At 39.6% G+C, this 9285-nt stretch overlaps 1 long non-coding RNA gene across 1 annotated transcript; it reads left to right on the top strand.

The window, feature by feature from the left end:
• The first annotated feature begins 331 nt into the window (after window positions 1-331).
• Window positions 332-7995, top strand: LOC127567545 (uncharacterized). Its single transcript, XR_007955903.1, has 4 exons — window positions 332-508; window positions 5634-5655; window positions 5743-5815; window positions 6910-7995. It is a non-coding gene; the product is annotated as an uncharacterized LOC127567545 (long non-coding RNA).
• Window positions 7996-9285: the final 1290 nt, after the last annotated feature.

Raw genomic sequence — 9285 nt, 5'->3', positions numbered from 1 at the left:
GGTTACAGTAAGTCATGCCATCCTTTTAAAAGGCAACCAGGGATGGGCTTTTAATGGTAGCCTAACCAACAATGTGGAAAGTATATATTTGAATTGAAAGCTGCACTGAAGAGGATTCATTTCTTGTAATATGGTGTGAGCAAGGAATTATTCTACCTGTGTTTATCAGTCTGCTTCAAAATTCCAAACATGTATTCATGCAAGTGTTTAAAAAAGTTTTCTTTTTTATCCATCCAGATACTGAACAATGAAACAGATAAATTTTACATCCATAGTAATGGCAACAAAACCACACTTTCAATAAAAAACGTCATAATGGATAATACTGCTTACTACCACTGTGATGCTAACTACACAGTGGGGGTCAGTACACTACGGATCTACCTGAAGGTTCACAGCCTAACAGCTGCTCTTCTCCCTTTTCTGTGTATTGTTGCTGAGGTACTTGTGTTAGTTATTGTCATATTGGCTTGTGAAAGAAAGATGAAGCAGAAGGAAGAACCTGCTGGTAAGAATTCAGCCTTTTGTTTTTTATATTTTAACTTTTATTCAAAACTGAACCAGTCAATTTTTATTGCTATAAATTCCAGTTGTCTGTAATCCTGTGGAATATGAAGGACTTGCATTTATTTATGAGCTTTCATGATGTTTTCAGAACACCCAAAGCATTCAATGTATTCACTGTTGTAACGTATTAAACACTACAACCAATTTAAGAACAGCAATCTCCCGCAAATTGTAATGTGATAACATCAAGATAAACTGCTTCCTTCCAAGATGTTCATTGAGGGGCAAATATTGGCCAGGACCCTGGGAAATAACTCTCCTGGTCTTAAAAACAGTGATCTTGTTGAATCCATTTGGGGAAAGAGAAAAGGTCTCTGTTTCACATCTCATCTGAAAAATGCACCTTAAAAAATGTCAGCACTCCCTCAGCACTACCAACGTTTCTTGTCAGCTGAGATTTTTTTCCCTTGAGTGGGATTTGAACCTATAACCTTCTTACTCAAGAGGAGAGAAAACTCCCAACTGTGTCTACTGTTTTGTCAGTCTCTCAATAAAAATAAAAACGTGGACAGATTATTCCCTGCCGACTGAGCAAAAATTGTGTGATTAGCAAAAAGAAAAAAACTGCTGATGCTGGAACTCTGAAATAAAACCTGAAATGCTGCACATGGAGGGGAAGGGGATCCTTTCCCTGCTCTAGGTGGGAAGAGAGGACGTGAGAGAAGTGGTGTAGGAAATGGAACAGATGTGTTGGGAGCAATGTGGAACTATGGTGCTGAGAGAGCCACAGTTAGGGATAGTGGAACTCATCTTGGTAGCACTGATGCAGAAGATATTGTCATCAGAACAAATGTGCCAGAGAGAAACTCAAAGAATGCAATGGAGTTTTTATCAGAAACAAGGCAGTAGAAAGTGAAGTTGAGACAGCTGTGAGTGTGTACTGGATATTGGTTGCCAACCTATCTCCTGAGATGGAAATAGGGAAGTCAAGTAAGGGAAGGGAAAAGTTGGAGCTGCAACATGGAACATGAGAGCGGGGTGGTGTGGGTATGTGGAATTGGCAGCAAAACTGCTGAAGCTTAGGAGGTTGGTACAGAGCAGAAATGTACAAACATACAAGTTAGGAGAAGCCACTTGGCTCCTCAAGTCTGCTTCACCATTCAATAAGATCATGGCTGATCTGATTGTAATCTCAACTCTGCATTCCCAACTAGCAACCTCCCCCACTTCTCCTCACCTCAACCAGTAACTTTTCGCCTCATTGCTCATCAAGAATCTATCTATCTCTGTCTTAAAAATATTCAACGACTCTGCTTCCACTGTCCTTTCAGGAGAGAAGTCTAAAGGCTCAGGTCTCTCTGAGAGAACAAGATTTTGTCTTAAGTGAGCAACATCTTACCCGTAAACAATGGCCTAAAGTCCTAGATTCTCCTGCAAGAGGAAACATCCTCTTCACAATGAAGTCCTGTTAAAACACTCAGGATCTTAAATATTTTAATCAGGTTGCCTTTCACCCTTCTAAATTCCAGCAGGTATAAGCCTAGCCCATCCAAACTCTCCTCATATGACACCTGCCCATTCTAGGTACTGGTCTAGTAAACCTACTTCTGAACAGTTTCCAAGACATTAGCATCCTTGCATAAATAAGGAGACCAATACTGTGCACAGTTCTCTAGATGTGGCCTCAGCAGTGCCCTATATAACAGAAACACACTGTACTTCCCTACTTTTGTTTTCAATAACCCTTGCAATGTATTTTGATATTCTGTTGGCTTTCTTACAGACTGTAAGTAGCACCAATACAGTCATCAATGCACCAGAAAAAGAGATGAGGGAGGAGACCTGAAATAGACAGAAACAAGGACTGTCCATGTATTCCACAAAAAAGTCATGCATATGGTCCGTTTGGGTTCCCAAAGCTACACCTTTGATTTGGAGGAATTGAGTGGAGTTAAAAGAAAAGTTGTTCATTGAGAATGAGTTTAGCCAGTCAAGAGGGTTGTGGTGGTGAAGGGGAACAGGTTGGGCCGCTGTTCAAGGAAAAAGCATGGAGCCCTCTGGCTATCCTGGTGTGGGGTGGTTTGGACATTCAGGGTAAAGGTATGCTGGTTGGGGCCAGGTTGTTGGATACTGCCACAATGATGCCATGTACATACAGTGGCATGCAAAATTTTGGGCACCCCTGGTCAAAATTTCTGTTACTGTGAATAGCTAAGCAAGTAAAAGATGACTTGATTTCCAAAAGGCATAAAGTTAAAGATGACACATTTCTTTAATATTTTAAGCAAGATTACTTTTTTATTTCCATCTTTTACAATTTCAAAATAACAAAAAAGGAAAAGGGCCCGAAGCAAAAGTTTGGGCACCCTGCATGGCCAGTACTTAGTAACACCCCCTTTGACAAGTATCACAGCTTGTAAACACTTTCTGCAGCAGTCTTTCAATTCTTGTTTGGGGGATTTTTGCCCATTCTTCCTGCAAAAGGCTTCTAGTTCTGTGAGATTCTTGGGCCGTCTTGCATGCAGTGCTCTTTTGAGGTCTATCCACAGATTTTCGATGATGTTTAGGTTGGGGGACTGTGAGGGCCATGGCAAAACCTTCAGCTTGTGCCTCTTGAGGTAGTCCATTGTGGATTTTGAGGTGTGTTTAGAATCGTTATCCTGTTGTAGAAGCCATCCTCTTTTCATCTTCAGCTCTTTTACAGACGGTGTGATGCTTGCTTCCAGAATTTGCTGGTATTTAATTGAATTCATTCTTCCCTCTGCCAGTGAAGTGTTCCCCGTGCCACTGGCTGCAACACAAGCCCAAAGCATGATCGATCCACCCCTGTGCTTAACAGTTGGAGAGGTGTTCTTTTCATGAAATTCTGCACCCTTTTTTATCCAAACTGTCCTGCATCCTCACCACAAAATTCAGCGTCAGAAGTTTGCAAAGGAACATCTAACCAAGCCTGATGCATTTTGGAAACAAGTCCTGTGGACTGATGAAGTTAAAGTAGAACTTTTTGGCCGCAATGAGCAAAGGTATGTTTGGAGGAAAAAGGGTGCAGAATTTCATGAAAAGAACACCTCTCCAACTATTAAGCACGAGGGTGGATCGATCATGCTTTGGGTTTGTGTTGCAGCCAGTGGCACGGGGAACATTTCACTGGTAGAGGGAAGAATGAATTCAATTAAATACCAGCAAATTCTGGAAGCAAACATCACACCGTCTGTAAAAGAGCTGAAGATGAAAAGAGGATGGCTTCTACAACAGGATAACGATCCTAAACACACCTCAAAATCCACAATGGGCTACCTCAAGAGGCACAAGCTGAAGGTTTTGCCATGGCCTTCACAGTCCCCTGACCTAAACATCATCGAAAATCTGTGGATAGACCTCAAAAGAGCAGTGCATGCAAGACGGCCCTAGAATCTCACAGAACTAGAAGCCTTTTGCAGGAAGAATGGGCAAAAATCCCCCAAACAAGAATTGAAAGACTCTTAGCTGGCTGCAGGAAGTGTTCACAAGCTGTGATACTTGCCAAAGGGGGTGTTACTAAGTACTGACCATGCAGGGTGCCCAAACTTTTGCTTCGGGCCCTTTTCCTTTCTTGTTATTTTGAAACTGTAAAAGATGGAAATAAAAAAGTAATCTTGCTTAAAATATTAAAGAAATGTGTCATCTTTAACTTTATGCCTTTTGGAAATCAGGTCATCTATTACTCACTTAGCTATTCACAGTAACAGAAATTTTGACCAGGGGTGCCCAAACTTTTGCATGCCATTGTATGTGGGAAGAGACCAGACAAAGGGGCAAAGAAGAGAGTCAGAGTAGGAAGAAATATTCAATGGGACATGATCAGGCTGAAACAATGGGAGATCCTACTTGTGGATAATGGGGAACAGGTGGAAGTGGGCATTATGGTTGGGGTACTGAGGCTGTAGATAGTAGAGGGAAGATCTTGAGAAGAAGTGAGGTGGGAGACAATGGCCAGCTTTCCCACAGATCTTTCTGTGCCCTGAGATAGCTGACTATCTACTCCTGAGCCATTTCTCCCATTCATTTTAATGGGACCAGGGTCCAGATGGAGATATTAGCATCTGATCTATATGAAAGCTGGGGATTAAAGCAGATGCAGTTGTCCCATTAAACCAACAATGGTGCCGAAATACCTTATTGAACATTGGCAACAGTAGGTGTTTGATCAGTTGGTACTCAGTGTGGGACCACTTCATGGTGTCACCTGGTGTTAGTGGAAATGAATTTTAGAAACTGAGTTCACTGGTTTAGCACATCTCAAGTTTAGAAGAGGACCCTTAACTTCGCATGATATCCACCTGGAAAAACACACCAGTACATCTGCAAACACACCAGTGCATCTTCAAACACACCAGTACATCTGCTGGTAATTTAGACAAATGTTCAGTTGGAGCCATTCAGGGTTCTACAAACACACAGATTGATAGATTTTTGAGCACTGAGAGGATCAAGGGATTTGAGGTTGGTAGAGGTATTGAAATAAATGATAGACCATGATCTGTTTTTTTAAATTTTTTTTTTCCTTTGATTTGGTTTGCAAAACTCCCCTCCATCTGTAAGCCTTGTGCCACTGCCACACAGCTCCTTATCTTTGCCTTTATATTTTACACTTACATACTCAGGTTGCTTCACAGAAACATAGACAAAAATAAAGAGTACTAAAGCAAAGAAGGATGCATTAGAAGGAGGGATCAAGTTGATGGAAAGATGAATGGGCTGAATGAAGTGTTTTGATTTGAATAGTTAAGTCTGGAGATAGCAAAAGCATAATGAGAATTTTGGAAGCTGTTGGGTTGGAGTAGGGCAGAAGCAGGTGGCATGATCTCCAAAAGTGACTTCACTAAATCTTTTGTCTCTCAACTCCCAGGGCATTCAACAGTGAGAATACTTTAACCACCTTTTCCTTATCCATATAACATGTTGTTTCAGTGCAGAATACGCTTAGGACTATTCTATCAGGAAGCCCTGTAATCTTTGTTATAACCTTGTAGCCTTGTCACATTATACTATTGGATCAATACTCAAGGATATTTGCTGTATGTAACTCCATTTTATCACTTTCTCTCTCATGTAATCATTCTGGCAAATGGATATTGACGCAGAAGATATAAACCTTTCAAACAAACAGTAAGTACTTTTTTTTCCCCTGAAATTTTATTACCAAGTTTGATTTGAAATCCTGTCTATTCTAATTAACTATCAATACTTCCGTAGGACCACAGAAGAGCTGCTTGATTCCACCGAAAATGGAACCCGGCATAGAAAGGCTTAACCTACTTTTGTGCAAGTGAGTGAAAAGATTCATATAGATTAGGACCTTAAAAATCCTTGAAGACAAAGCCAATCCTCTGCCAAGTCTGTGGTGAGAGATGGGGGATGTCCCTGGAAGTTTTTGGCCTGCTTCACTGTGCATTACTTGAAATTGGAACCAAACTCAGTGAAGCTGCTTCTTGACCTTGTCAAAATGATTGCAAGTTTTGCATGAAGATTAAACTGGCCCATTACAACCAAAGTATGGCGAGACTAAATTAGAAATGTGGCCAATTCAAAGGTTACTGAATGTATCACAGACACAGATGTGATGAGGGAGCTATGTAGCTCGTACCAACAGCCTGGTCTAAAGTCCATTTTTTTTCTGTTCATTGAATCCCTTGACCAGTGGCTTGTTTACTAAATTGATTCCCAAAGAAAGCTACATTCTCTTTCCAATGTTGACTTCTTCTTGCTGCCCCTTTAGAATTGCTTTTAGATGTACCTGAAAATGCCTGAAGAAATTTACCACAGTATGTAAAGCACGTGGTTCATGGGAAACACATTTATAAAGAACCTAACGCTTATTTTAGGCATGTGCTTTGGAAATCTTGGGGTGAAGAGTTATCCAAAATGGCAGCAAGCGTACTTCCTGCATGGACCAAGCACACATACCATCTGACAAATTGACATTTTGACACCTGTTTCAAAGCTTTAAAATGAAAGCAGCATGATCCAATTTTTATTTGATTACTTCCAAGCTATTCTTTCACTTCAAGTCTGTACTGGATATGTCATGCATGTAGCTGGTCTTGGTTCCATTCTTTGAAGGGGTTGTTGAGTAGCCATGGAGATTTACCTGCTTTCACTGATCCCCTTTTGCATTGCTGTTAAAATTTCTATAGCACTGACCCTCTGGCACAATAAAAGCCCAGCTAAGATTAATGCAAGCCCTTGAAAATCACCTTGTCACCTATAATATTGGTAACCAGCTGATTTTTTTCATTTGCAATTAATCTGCTGACATTGTTCATATATGTAAATTAATTCCTGCATATATAATTTAGCTCTGTTGCAATTTGGGTACTTTTGAATTAGAAATGACATTTAATATTTTTTTCTCCTTTGCAGAAAATGTGGAGCCAACAAAAGTGTGTTGGAGCATCTTTATTTTGCTGTGCACTATTATGGCTCAAAGGAAACATAAATATGATGGAATGAGGAATATCAGTAATGCTTGCTCTTCATCTCTACTACAATCAGAATTCCAAAGCAAAGTTAACCCTGCTATTATCCATACTAATACAGTTCTTATGAATCCTCTATACTTTTGATCGTTGGATAGTTTAATTTGATGCTATCAGATGTCTGAAAGAATTGAAAAAATTATTAGATGGAAGTCAAATGCAAGCATAGTATCAGAAACCCTCCACGCAGAAGTATGAAAAGTAGCATTACTGCAGTTCACAACATCACGTACAGTCCTACAACTTCCTGTTGTTTTAAAACCAGAAATTGCTGGAAGTGCACAACAGATCAGGCAGAATCTGTTGTAAGAGAAAGTACATTAATATTTCAGGTTGATAATTGCCAGTGAAGATTCATCAGCTTGAAACATTACCTCTCTTTCCACAGATGCTACATGATCTTGTAAATATTTCCAGCATTCTTTTTTTGCTTTTTGATCAGTGTAAATTGTTGGCCACAAATCCATCAAGCAATCTTCCGTCTGATGGTCAAAATTCAGCCATGATCTGAAATGCTAACCTAACATCTGAGTGACTGAATGTGGGTCTGCCCCATATTGGGTGAGTTTGTTCCATAACAGAAGAAATGGAGAACCATCAACACTTGGAGTACCAATCAGTTGAAGGCCACAAACAAAGGAAAAATATTTGCATTCTCTGTGCTTTGTGCAGAGCACAGATCCAGGATTGTTACCAAAAGTGGCCCTACCCTTTGGCTAGCCTAAATAACCATTTAAGTCTTTCTCATGTATAATCAAATGAATTTTAACAAGCATTGTACAAACAACATCTGATATCTCTTCAAATGCTTGCTGTTCTTCTCAAGCTACATTAATTGTTCATTTTATCTTAAGCCATAATTTAACTCTCCAGTAATATCAGAGACATCATGTTCTAATCAAGCTTTGCAGTGAGTTTAGTTCTGCCTTAAGACTTACAAAATGGTCCCATGGCTGCAGTTCCCTTTGATAGTTACTATATAATGAACCCTATATAATAGTTGGATTCTTCTCCATAATCATAACCAGGATGCTGTGCTTATTGGCAATCATACTCACTACTATCAATCATTACCAAACCATATGATAACTAAATCTTATCCTACCTTTTGAAAACTAAGCCACTTTACCCTTTGATAGCCAGCAAGTACTGTTCACTCCATACTGGCCTATTTTCGCCTTTATAGCTGAATAATTACTGGATCCTGTCCCCTCTAATAACCATAGGACTGTCCTCTAGTAATGATAATGTTGCCATGCCTCTTAATAACTAAGAGGCAACTGTATATCCTTATTAATTTCTAGCCTATCATGTTCCCTAATAACTACTAAGCTTCTATTTCTGCTAATAACTACTGGATTTTGATATTCCTTAATAAGTACTGGAGATCATGTCCTACTAGAGGACTTACTTGCTAATAAATAATGATTGTGGTACCCTTCAATAACTGTGAGGATATTTTACTCTTGAATAACTATCATTCTCTTTAAGAATCAATTGGTCAAAATTAAATCTTGAAAAAAAATCTGCTTTTCAAGCAAAAGCCAAGGGTTGAATATGTGATATTTTTCAGTTGGTCTGTAAAATGTTCCAATTGATCGGAAAATTAAAACAAAATCCCAGATTCAGGATGCTGTTCTGATGAATTTGCACAGATCGAATAAGAATGAGGCCAAGGTTTTAAACCATTTTGATTGAAAAGCCTTTATATTAGATGGAAGCATGCCTAGAAATTGGATTTGCTAGGTATAGCACTAACATCCATTGAGGATCCTTAAAAAATATTGTGAAATGGACCGAAGATACATTTGAAACTGCATTATAGTGATTTACATCAAGAATCATCCTCTATGGCAGGCCCAGTGTAATTCTTGACTCAATTAAACTCAGTTTCCAACAACTTGCAGGGCACCTGTTTGACAAGGTTGTCAGACCTTAAAGGCACACTTCCCATGAAAACCACATACGATGGTTTCCATCGATGAGACAGAGATTTCACAAGGCAGAGGTAGAAATCCCTGAACTTTAAGAAAAGAGACCTGAACATTCTGATCTATGAAATAAATGCTAGGAAGGAAATGCTGTGGCTCAGGAAACCCACCAAGTTAGGTAGAGCCTGGCAAGTGGTGGCTTCAGTTGTCTGTTCCTGGGGTGAGAATCACCACTCATTCATGTCCTCATAAGTCAGGGAAACTGCACCCTATTATAAATAAGAACATAAGGAATAGAAGCAGAAACAGGCCATTCAGCTCTTTGGGGC

Source organism: Pristis pectinata, chromosome 2 (assembly GCF_009764475.1).
Source record: "Pristis pectinata isolate sPriPec2 chromosome 2, sPriPec2.1.pri, whole genome shotgun sequence".
Taxonomy (NCBI): Eukaryota; Metazoa; Chordata; class Chondrichthyes; order Rhinopristiformes; family Pristidae; genus Pristis; species Pristis pectinata.
Note: the sequence above shows the minus strand (reverse complement) of the source record. Positions and strands in the feature narration are given on the sequence as shown.